The sequence below is a fragment of the Pinus tabuliformis genome, chromosome 4_1 (genome assembly GCF_031772625.1).
Source record: "Pinus tabuliformis cultivar Carrire ecotype Pingquan chromosome 4_1, CPIR1, whole genome shotgun sequence".
Lineage (NCBI taxonomy): Eukaryota > Viridiplantae > Streptophyta > Pinopsida > Pinales > Pinaceae > Pinus > Pinus tabuliformis.
Genome location: NC_142303.1, coordinates 985,593,176 through 985,605,903, shown reverse-complemented (window position 1 = coordinate 985,605,903; position 12,728 = coordinate 985,593,176).

Sequence of the window (12,728 nt, the reverse complement as noted above, 5' to 3'; positions counted from 1 at the left end):
TATGTGGCACTCTAAGGCCAAATTCGAATTTGGTTGGAAAGAATCATGGGATCATGAGGATATGTGTCACATCTCCTAATTGTATTGTAACTCTAAGAAGACATGTGTCTTACCAGTTCCTATTTTGATTAGGACTCTAGAGGTAGAGGGAGAGATTCATGGATTCTCATTAATGAGATGGCTCTCATCTTTTTGTATAAATAGGAGATCTCTCTCCTTCATTTGTTAGTCTTTTTAGTCCCTAGTTCTTAAGTTTGTAGTTCTTCCTTGATGGCTTTTGAAAGCCTTGGAGAACTTTGTTGTACTTTGTACTTTTGAAGAAATTGAATAAAGCTTTGATGTTCTCAACATGGAAGGAGATGTGAAGTAGATGTCATGAAGCATATTAGAATGTAAGGTAGAGTAGATTTCATTTTGTAAATATTGCTTTGTAGAATGTAAGGTAGAGTAGATTTCATTTTGTAAATATTGCTTTGTAGAATGTAAGGTAGATTAGATTTTTCATTCATGCAATTTTAATTCATGCAAGTGTGTTTAATTTTTCTTTGATTTCATAGGTGGTAGAGGGTCCCTGCCTTGTATAGTTGTCATTTAATTTTGCATTTTATTTTTCTCATGTATATTAGCTGTACATAACAAAGTTGTTCTTATTACTGTTGTTTTACATTTTTCTCATGTATATTAGCTGTACATAAATTGCTTTCAAGTTGATTGTAGATTAGTGATGCACATAGCCTTTTAATGACTAATGAATGACATGATAGAATCATCTTGTCCTTTTGCTGAAGCAGCAAGGATATTGGGTCTCATAGTCACTAGCTCATTGTTTGGTTATTGCTTTTTATTTTGATTGAACTAATGACATGATAGAATCATCTTGTCCTTTTGCTGAAGCAGCAAGGATACTGGGTCTCATAGTCATTAGCTCATTGTTTGGTTATTGCATTTTATTTTGATTGAACTAGTTGTATATTTACACTTTTGTTTAAATACTAACTCCATCAATAACATGTTTTAAGTTCTTTTGAAGTGCTAAGTTTTGGAAATTACCATTAGAGACATAGGCCTTGTCTTGAAATCTTTATCCATACTTGTCCTTTAAAAGTATTCTTAAGACCTTAGAATAGGATTTCCATTTGCATTAAACACTTTAGAAAACCAACAAGAACAAAACCCCAAAAACAACATAAACTATAAAACAACGAAGTAAGAGAAAGGTTAACTAAGCACATATAGTGCACCACACTTCATCAGTTTATGATACCCGGATTGATAATTTATGTAGAGCAATTTAAGACGTTAAATTGACTAGACAGTATGCCTCACCATCCAATACCTTCATCTGAATGTTCAACACGGAGAAGCCTTTGCATGTTCTACCGAAGTTTTCCTTGGCAATACTTTTCATGCAGGAAGTAGCTTATAAAATCTCGGCAGGATTGACAACAAGACTGCACTAGAAGAAGAATCCACCTTAGCCCCCTCTTCCATTGTGGATTGGGTTAAATGAGATCTGGAGTATCAAGCAAGTGGATGTCGAAGCGGAACAAATGAAGAAGTACCCATTCAACCTCTGAATTTACAATCCATATGACCCACATAGTATTGTGAAGGATCACTACATGAGAGTTCAGTTCAACTGGATCCATGGGGCATTTCATTGGGTCGAGGAGGGCCCATGGAGATATTGCTACAGTTTCTTTAGACCCAATGAATAGGTCAGCTTCGCTCTGGAGTGGTTAGCGAATCAACATGAAGCAACATCACGAAGAGCACCAGCAGCAGCATTAGTAACAGAGATAAGCATACCGGTTCATGACAAGGGTAAGAGGAAGATTGTGGATCACATGGAGGAGGATCAAAGATGCAAGTTCCGAGTAGATCCATTAGTAGAGAAAGCATCTATGGCTATAGAGGAAAAGAGGCACCAGCAAGACATGCGAATCACGCAAAGGCAGAGGGAAAAGAGAAGAATGGAAGAAGCAGAGGAGTTGTATGAACTGAAAGAGCAACTCTGGAAGGAACAAGAGTTGCACAAATAGGAGAGGGAAGCGCAGTAACAGCAGATACAGTAGGGGGCACAACATGTGCAAATAGATGAAAAAAATTCTCGTACAGGTAGTGGAATTATCAGATCAGTTGGCATCATGCAGATAGGGTGAACCATCACAGGAGAAAGACTTCACTCATGAGATAGAATAATTGCTCAAATAGTTGGATGCAGACATGGAGCAAAAAGAGTTGGAATAGGACACTGACCTCATGCCTCATCACCAAGAGGTCGACATACCCACTTCACCACATCCAGATGATGAGCAAGTCTCAAGTGACCAAGGATGCACTAATATCCTTGGTGATTAGCGAGAAGGAGAGATACACAACATCGCATTTGACGAATCTCAACATAGAGTTATGCAGTCTCGCAGAGTGTCAACTCCAGAGGCTCATACATCTCCTGCGTAATTTGAGGAATGAGTGATCGTGACTAATGTTTGCAAACATCCAGCAGCCTTGGCCAATGCAACCAGAGTGTATGACGAAGCCACTAGCTCAAGTGTTTGCTTTCTGATAGATGAGAATGAGTGAATGGTGAAGGAACTACAAATGTCCAAGCAAGGAGGAGACTTGGTGACAGCATCCACCCAAGCTGAACTAAAGAAGGAAATACTAGATGAAGTATTGTCCCTTGACGCAGTTATGTGAGCGTTGTACTCCAAGTTTGGTATAGTGCATAAGGAAGTCATCCATCTCAATGGATGGCAGCAACGATGTGATAGAAGAGCACGTATCTTGACGAAATTGCATGCTATTTTTGATGACATGCAAACATGGACAATGAAAGACAAGGGAGCCCCACTTCACTTGCCCAAGATGAGGAGGGCCAATGCGCTCGAGCTGAAGGCACATATCCGGAGTCAGATCTAGAACTATGAAGATCCCCCGCAGCTCATCACTAGCATACAAGCTTCCCATGCACGAGTATTCACGAGTATGGATGTTGTGGTGCACACACATGCGATCCCACCTATTGGGACTCTCACCTAGGAGAAGACAAAGAAACAGGTCCAACTAGAGCTTGACTCATACTTTGACAAGTTGATGTGCATTGCCACCAGCCCAGACTTGCCCATCAGTGTAGACATCATGCACAAGTGTGTTTCTAGTCCGACCGCATTGAATACAACGATGCACATGCTTTCAGATGAGTTGGACAGAGGAGCACAAGCAATGTACCCGTATGCTATGGAGGCAAGAGTCCGGTTTCAAACAGATGTCACTGCGGAGCACACGGACACCACCAAGGACTACCGATCTTGGCATCAATATGTTACTATTGATCATCATGAGGATGTTGAGGAGTTGGACTTCCAAGGTTTTCTAAGTTAGAGTGATGTCTAGCTTAACTTTCTCAATCTGTTTTGTTTCACATGGGTACATGTGCATTATAATGTAAAGTCATGTCAAGTGTAATTCAAGTTGTGATAGTTGGATGTAACAGTCATAGAGTAGATGAAGAGTCACGAGGGTAGTTGAACTATCACAAAGGGGGATGTTAAGGGCTGCCCCACCTTTTGTTATAAATAGTCCCTCATAACTCATTGTAAATGATTTTGGTCAGCCAAGCTTCTGATAAGACTATCTTGGAGATATCTTGGACAGTACTGTAACGAGCCTTGGCTTCTCCACTACGCAGTGCTAGTACATCTCTTTGGAGGAGCAGGCGGATGTGGCTGTAACATTCCACTATTGGAACTCGTGGTTGGACATGGATGTATTGTATGACTGGAACTTAAACTTCTTTATATAATAATAGCCAGCACGTTTCATGCATATGTTGTATTGTATTCTATGCTATATGGTTTACTGTAAATGTTATATGTATTGGTTTGCTTACACATGCATGTATAGACTATTTTTTATAAGTATGTATGAATCTTTATGAAATATATTGTTTTTTTAACCATCACTTGGTATTGCTCGCTAACTTTCCTTCCATGTTGTGATGTATCTTTGCTCATGTTTTCCCTTCCACGCCGAGTACTATTATAGGTTTCCAAGGGGCGCACTTACCTCAACCTCCATGTGTTAAAACCTCTCATGCACATTCCTTGAATCACTGCAGCTGTCACACCCTTGATACCAACAAAGTTATCTTACTTGCCTCTATGCAAAATCACGGTCAAGGAATTACCATACGACCCACTGTTGGGAGTCCTACACCAAATGGTATGAGGTCTAATTAGAACTTCTTACCAGGGAGATCCCCTAACATGTTGGCGGGTCCAACACCGTCAACATTTCTGGCACTAGAAGGAGGGCCAAATGACTAGCTATGCCATCTCATCCGGATTTGAACCTTTGCATGTCTTTAATGGATTCTTTCACTCTTCTCCCTCCGCGATGTTTTTCGAATCATGAATATGTCACCATCACGTGGGAGTTTTTTGATCACTTGTCCACTTACACATATGATGGTGAAGGCGAAGTGGCCTGGCCTAAGTACTTATATGGCTTTCATTCCATGCCATGAGGAAGATGGGTGTTCTAACAAACAAGCCAGCTTGTTGCTTGCATACACACTTCACGAATCTCCACTTCAATGGTTGTTTAGCCTACCAGCTGACAGCATGCACTCACTTGAGCACTTCTATGATCTCGTTGAAGACACTTTCTATCATTTTGATCCAGGCCATCTTGACCAAAAACTACTACAACAATGGAAGGCTCTGCATGAGTTTATTATTGATTTTTGGCAGCGTTTCCGTGACTTGCAGTTTCAAGCTCCGAGGAGCCAGATGGAATTTTTCTATCTTTAAGAACGATTCAAGTATTTCCTTAAGAAATCTGCTTGTCCCAAGAAGAATTTTGAAATCAAGCCTCACTCAACATTCTTTAGTAAGGGAGCTGCGCAATCTCAGACAGATGTGGTCACTGTCATGACTGACTGTTTGCCATCCCTTCATCAAACAACACCACCACTGCAGAGTGGTGTTGAGGATCATGCTCACACACCTGTCCATATTTCACATCCTCCCAACATCACTTCACTTAATTTTCGCATTGATTTGGTTGTGAGTCCTTCGAGTTCTCATATGCATTTTGTTCCACAACGTCCATGTTTGCACTCGGTTGTTCCTACGAATGATACTATCTTGTGTTCTTCCATTCTGGACTCTTCACTTGTTGTGAACGAGGAACAATCGAATGATGGAGTTGGTGTTTCACAACCAACATGCGTTGTCATTCATGAATAGTATGAGTGGGAGTTTTAACATCAACACTCGGTGAAGGATGACTCCCTTCCGTCTGAGCCTCCTCCGTTCTTTCCTGACACTTTTAGTGAACCTGTCATCCATGATTTTGCATGTGTATCTCCATCCTTAGATGCACCCATTGTTGATCACTCACAGGACACACCGGATGTTGGTACATCATTCAACAATGGAGAGGATAAGTTATTCATTGAAAATCCACTTGATCTTTCATCTACCTTTTCCGGAAACACAAAGGATGAGTTTTTTCTCTTTTAATCTACCCTTTTGTTTGATTCATCTGATCATGAGGATTCCAATAAGCTCATTGATTTTTATGATCATGGTGGTCATGATCCATTTACTTCCATCTTTGATCACGATCATGACTCTATCGCAGTTTATCTTTCAAAGCCACCAGTTTATGATGATCTATCTGATGGTGAAGTTGAAACACCTAAGACTGTCAAGGCACTTCATCCCCAACTGATGGTTATGTCAGGCCCTCACTCTCTTGGGGTTAGTCTCACTTCTGATCAGGAAATTTTTCAATCACCTGAGGCTCCTCATCACTCATATGTATGCATTGAAGATCCATCTCACACACAGATCATACTTCCCCCACTCGAACTACACAATCATATCGCTCATGCATTAGAGGAATCTGACATTGCAAGCACACTTGCACGATGCAAGTTGTGTTTGTTTATTTCATTTTCTTGCATGTCATAGTCAAGAGTGTTCTTATGCTTGAAAGTTGCACACAGTGTCGCACAACTTCATGATAACTCCACGAACTACTCGTCATGCACTCATACTCACTTATGTCCTATGGGCACTTTGAAACATGAAGTGGGGTTGTCTTCATTGTTATATCTTTCTTGCTTGTTGGTTCACACAACTGGGTTTCTCACAAACCAAACCTTCACCAACATGGGTCAACCAACGTGTTGGTGGCTGAATTGGAAATATCATTTCACGTGATCACGCTCATGCATCATTAGCTTAGGAGTATGAGTAGTGTTTGCTTTCAGTCACTTTGTTTGCATGCTTGTTTACTTACTTGTTTTGTTTGTTTATTTGTTTGTTTTCTTGTTTTCTTACCAGCTTTGCTTTCTCTTTTGCTTCTGCTCTTTATTTGTTTTGTTGTTTGTTAGTTTTTTATTTTGTTTGTAAGTTAGATTCACATGAAACCGTGTATGACTCTTGAAACGAGCTGGGTAAAGTACAAGAGGGCTTGTATCACTACTTGGTTATCTATCATCTTGCCTCTGTATGAAGAGCTTGTTACTTTCATTCCATAATAAATCAAAGGAAAATACATATTGTCTAAAGAAAACCTTGGTGAAAACACAATGCTTGCGTGCTAACTAGTGTCACCTACTCTAGTCAGTTTTTTTTAAGTTAACCCTTGTCAGCTTAGTGAAGTAGAGTAAGTTGAGGGGGAAAACCTTAACAGGCATGTAAGAGTTATAATAAAATACTTCTCATAAACTTAATATGGATCACAAAAGCATTAATTCAACAATTCAACAACTACTTCTCTGCTGGAATAACCTCTTCTGATCTCAATAAGTTGAGATCCCTCTTCTACCTATAAAATGAATAAGTGATATGCACAGTTGAAAAAAATGAAAAATGAAAAAAAATCAAAATGAAAAATGAATAAGGTGGTAGAAAAGAAAGGCTTCCTGCACAGAGAGGTGATGCAAGTAACTCTGCCGGGGTACTAACCAGGCTCGCTGGCAGCGGAGCCATGCTTGTGTTCCTATGTGACTCCGCCGGTGTATTTTCCAGGCCTGCTGGTAGCAGAGCAACAATAGAGATGAAACTAAGACTTTGATAACTATACTGATTGTGCACCAATATACCCCCCAACCTTATCACTATGTTGCATTGGCTTGTAATGTATGTCAATCGACCAAGAGCTTGGTCGATCCTACATCTTACAATCAAGCTAGTGTGAAACCAAGAGGAGCTACGAACTGAACAATACTTCTAGAGGTGTTAAACATGCTTTTCATGAACAAGATCCATTTCGAGAGCTGGATTCTACTAGTGTGTCTCCAAGTGTTGTAGCAGATACAACCACCCTCCAAAATTTTTCCTTAGCTTCATTTTGGAGCCTCCCTATAAACCTTTCACAGCACCTTGTCTTGCTTCATCAAGTACACAAGCTTCAGTGTTTTTCCTGCGCAAAGGCAGCCTATCAATCACAACTTGATGCATTCCCCTCATAGGCTATTCATCCAGACTTGGTCCAGCTGCAAGCTGAGCAACTCCCCCAAGAAATTGTGCATTTCTAGAGGGTTCTAGAGAGAAACCACCCTTCCCTCTAGAAATTGCACAATCCTGTCTGGCAACCTACTGGACTCCAGAATCTCGAAATTCTACCAGCCAACCCTCACAGTGAAAATTGCACAATTTTCCCAAGCAGGGTTGCTCAACCTAGAATGTGAAAATCTGGGTAGCAATCAGCTACTCTACCCAAAAATTGCACAAATCTTGTGGGCAGCTAGCCCAACTCCCAGCCAGAAATGCGCATTTCCTTCAAGCAGTTGATCAGCTTCATGCATGAGCAGTTCGTTTTACCAGTTCCACCCAGGACCAAGGAAACTTGACTTGCATGCATGGCTTGATTTTTCCCAGAATAACAAAGGGCAACATGGAAAAGGAATCCCATGTTTCAGGGAGCTATTTTTAGCAGCTGGGGGTTAAATGCAAAGTTTGTTTAGGAACTTTCCTTCAAGTGTATCTTTTTCCTAGATTTGTGGCATGCACGTCATCAACTCAAAACTTATTTATTCAACGCATCAGAGCTCATTCTTCCACATCGAACTTAGAGCTCTGACATCCCACAACACATCCATCTCAGCTATTCATGGGTCAATGGCCTCCTCTTGTCTTTTTCAACATTTCTATCACTTTTTATGTTTTTGCTTGTGTGAGTACTATTTTCTTGATTTATTTGAATGCTTGTGGTTGTTTACATGTATACTAGCTTGTCCTAGCACTATTTCAATTTTCATTTCTATCTCACTCCTATCACATGCATGAAACTATTTTGCACGAACAATCAATAATTCGCTGACTCGCTTCACTCACATGTATGTTTATCTGTCTATTGAATCTTTCATTCATGTTTTCATGCTCTGTTAATCACTTCTACTTTCACTTAGTGTCGCCATGCATCCACTTTCATATTTTCTTTCAGTTGCCTATAAGGGAGTCTAGCCACCCTTGGCCTGAAATCTACTTTCACTGAGACATCATTGTGCAATCTAGGTAGGGAAGGCTCTTTCTTCCTCTCCAGAAATGTGCATTTCTACCCAGGCACTATCCTCCAAGACTATTTTTTTCATTTCTAAGGGACAGTGACTGCTGGCCTAGAAAATTGTGCAATGCAGTCCCTAAGCCTGCAGTCACTCCCGGTTGGAATTGCACATTGCGCAATCCTAAAAACCATCAGCCAATTTGGATTGTGCAAATCCAACAGCCAGTCTTGCCTCCTAGATAGCCCAGACTTCCTTTTTCACCGTTCTGGTAGCCATTCACCCAGCCTCCTAGAAGAAATTGCACAATCTTGACTATCAGTTCCCCAGGTATGCGCTATGGCATTCCCCAAATTTGATTTGGCTTTCGCTGAAAAATTTCTTGCCATTCCTCCGAAGTACCAATTTGTATGAACCACATTCGATTATGAAGGATCACTGCATGAGAGTTTAGTTCAACTGGATCCACGGGGAATTTCATTGGGCCGAGGAGGACCCATGGAGATATTTCTACAATTTCTCCAAACCCAATGAATAGGTCGGCTTCGCTCTAGAGTGGTTAGTGAAGCAACATGAAGCGACATCATTGAGAGAACCAGCAGTATCAGTAGCAGTAGAGGTAAGCATACCAGTGCATGACAAGGATAAGAGGAAGTTTGTCGATCACATGGAGGAGGAGAAAAGTTGCAAGTTCTGAGCAGATCCATTAGTAGAGCAAGCAGCTATGGCTATAGAGGCAAAGAGGCACCAGTGCAACATGCGAATAGCACAAAGGAAGAGGGAAAAAAGAAGAATGGAAGAAGCAAAGATGGAGTTGCATGAACTAAAAGAGAAACTTCGGAAGGAACAAGAGCTACACAAACAGGAGAGGGAAGCATAGTAGCAATAGATACAACAGGGGGAGAAACATGTGCAAACAAATGAAATAGTGCCTGTAAAGGTAGTGGACTTATTAGATCAGCTGGCATCAGGTAGACTGGGTGAACCATCATAGGAGCAAGACATTGTTCATGAGATAGAACAAGCACTCCAACAGTTGGATGCAAAGATGGAGCAGCAAGAGTTGGAACAGGACACTGACCGCATGCCTCATCAACAAGAGGTCAACTTACCTGCTTCACCGCATCCAGATGATGAGAAATTCTCAAGTGACCAAGGAGGCACTGAGATCCTTGGTGATCAATCGGAAGGAGATATGCACAACATCTCATTCGATGAATCTCAACATAGAGTTTTACAGTCTCACAGAGTGTCAACTCCAGAGGATCATACATCTCCTGTGCAAGTTGAGGAACGAGTGATCATGACTGATGTGTGCAAATATCCAACAACCTTGGCTGATGCAACAAAAGTGTATATTAAATCCACTAACTCAAGTGTTCACTTTATGATAGGTGAGAATGAGTGAATGGCAAAGGAGCTACATACATCCAAGCAAGGAGGAAACTTGGTGACAATGTCCACCCGAGCTGAACTGAAGAAGGCAATACTAGGTGAAGTATTGTCCCATGACACAATTATGCAAGTGTTGTACTCCAAGTTTGGTACCGTGCATAAGGCAGTCATCCATCTCAATGGATGGAAGTAGGAATGTGCTAGAAGAGAACATATCTTGATGAACTTGCATGTTCTTGTTGATGAGATGCAAACATGGACGATGAAATACAAGGGAGCCCCACTTCACTTTCCCAAGATGATGAAGGCCAATGCGATCGAGCTGAAGGCACATATCTGGATTCAGATCCGGAACTATGAAGAGATCCTACAGCTTATCACTAGCATATAGGCTTCCCATGCACGATTATTCAAGAGTATGGATGTTATGGTGCATACACATGCGATCCCATCTATTGGGACTCTTACCTAGGCGAAGAGAAAGAAATGGGTCTGACTAGAGCTTGACTCATACTTTGACAAGTTGATGCACATTGCCACCAGCCCAGACTTGCCCATCAGTGCAAACATCATACACAAGTGTGTTGGTGGTCCAGCTGCATTGAAGACAATGATGCGCATGCTTTCAAATGAGTTGCACAGAGGAGCACGAGCACTGTACCTGGATGCTATGGAGGCAAGAGTCAGGTTTAATATAGATGTCACCGCAGAGCATGTTATCACTCCTATGGATCTCCAAGGCTGAGGAAGAGTCCATCTGAGGTAACCACAGACCAACCTTTTGACTTGGTATCTAGCCATACCAAGCTGGAGAGGGCTCTCTCCACAAAATCACAGCCAATAGAGCTGGATGAATTAGGGTTTCAGGCTAGTTATGATGTGCATAAGGGTTTGATTGTTTGAAATTGGGTTGCTAGACGAGGATTAGGTCAAAGAGACTAGGTCAAGGAAAATAAGGGTATGATTGCAGACATCTGATGGAGCAAGGTAGTGTTGTTGTAAAAACACAACCCCCCCATTTTTGACTTGTTCACTTCAAATAATGGGGACCCTTTCTATTAAAATTTTGGCTAAGCACCTTTTTGGATTTTTATTTAGTTGATTGCCCTACGCTTTTGTTAATTTTTCGTTTTCCTTGGATTCTTGTTTTGATTGCTTTGTTAGAATCGATTTTTTATAAGCTTCCCATTGACGCTTGTTTCGCCTCATTTGGTCAACTGGTTTGAAAATGGCACTCCTTTGAAGTCTCATCATTTATCTAGACTGGGTTAAAAATGCATAAAATGTACAATATTGCATTTTGTAAATAAAATTAGTTCAATAAGGCATTCATTTTAAATATTAACCCGTAGCGAGTTTTTACTAACATTTTTCATTTTTAGTTATGTGGCCAAATCATTAAGTATCGAGATTTAAGAAATTTACTCCAATTTCTAAATCAATTATTAATCTCGAAAACCCAAAATTTTCGAAGTGGCTGTAATTATTTTTATTTTTACTTTTATTAAAAGTGGCTGTAGTTTATAAAATAACCCTCCTAAAATAAAATCAAAATCAAAATCGATTGTTAATATTAAATCTCAGATTAATTAAATTAATTATTATTTAAAATATAATTGATTTAATTAAACTAAAATTTAATATATAAAAAAAATATATATCGCATCGGGAGTTTCATATGTGGCAAGTTTAAAAACCCCCGATACACACCATACCCTCCGATGCGATATCGAGTGGGAAGTTTTTTTCGCAACACATATTACAAACCCTCGATATCCCCTCTCCTTCCCGATGGCCGATATGCGATGGTTTCATAAGGCATGGGGGCATTAACTTAGTTTAAAAGACTCATAGGTAGGTTAAAATACTTATGTTTTGTTTTAAAGCTTCAACACTCATACGTATGAGTGGAAAATATAAAGGTAGTTATAATTTTAATTTTATAATAATTTATAATATTTAATGTTTTATTTATATTAATTAATTAATATAAAATTTAATTAATTAAATTAAATAAAATTTAAATATTATTTAGATTAATATTAAATAGGTTATAAATAGTTAATTATGATAATTATTTAGATTAACATTAATTAATAATAGTTTAATAAATAATTAGTTTAGTTTAATTTAACAATTAAATTAGAATTTATTATTAGATAATTAGAATTCTAATTTAGGATTAAAATTTTAATTGAAATTTTCTTTTTAGCCCAGCAACAGAATTTGCAGATTTACATCAGATTTGATCCATCAACTTTGGAGGCTCATAGATTGGGTTATACTTGGCCAAATGAGGCCCAGGACGGCTCATTGGAAAGAGAAAATCAAGGAGAACATTTTTTAAGAGGTTTCACTAACAGATTTAATCATTTATTGGATAAAAAATCAAACAGAAGATCAAGCTCCGAATTTTGAAAACAAAATCAATTTTCTAAGTTATTTTCTTCATTTTCATTTGTCCAAAACCTCTTCTAATTGCAGATTCATTGGTTAATCATATCTCTGGCCAATTAAACCATCCCAGGCATCAAGAGAAAGTTTATATTTTATTTTCAAGTATTTATTTAAATAGAATTTGATTGGATTTGATTTAAATTGCCAACAATGCCATGTTGATTTTATTGTTGCATTTTAATTTATTTTGATTTCTTTTTGCAGGAAAACAGTGGAAGAAATATGGAGAAAAAGATCTCGATCAATGAGGATGCTCCAACAATTGAAGATCCGAATTTTGAGCAAGTAAAATTGGATTTAGCAGATTTCTCTTCAACAAACTCTTCTCTCAAGAATTTCTTCACAAATAGTA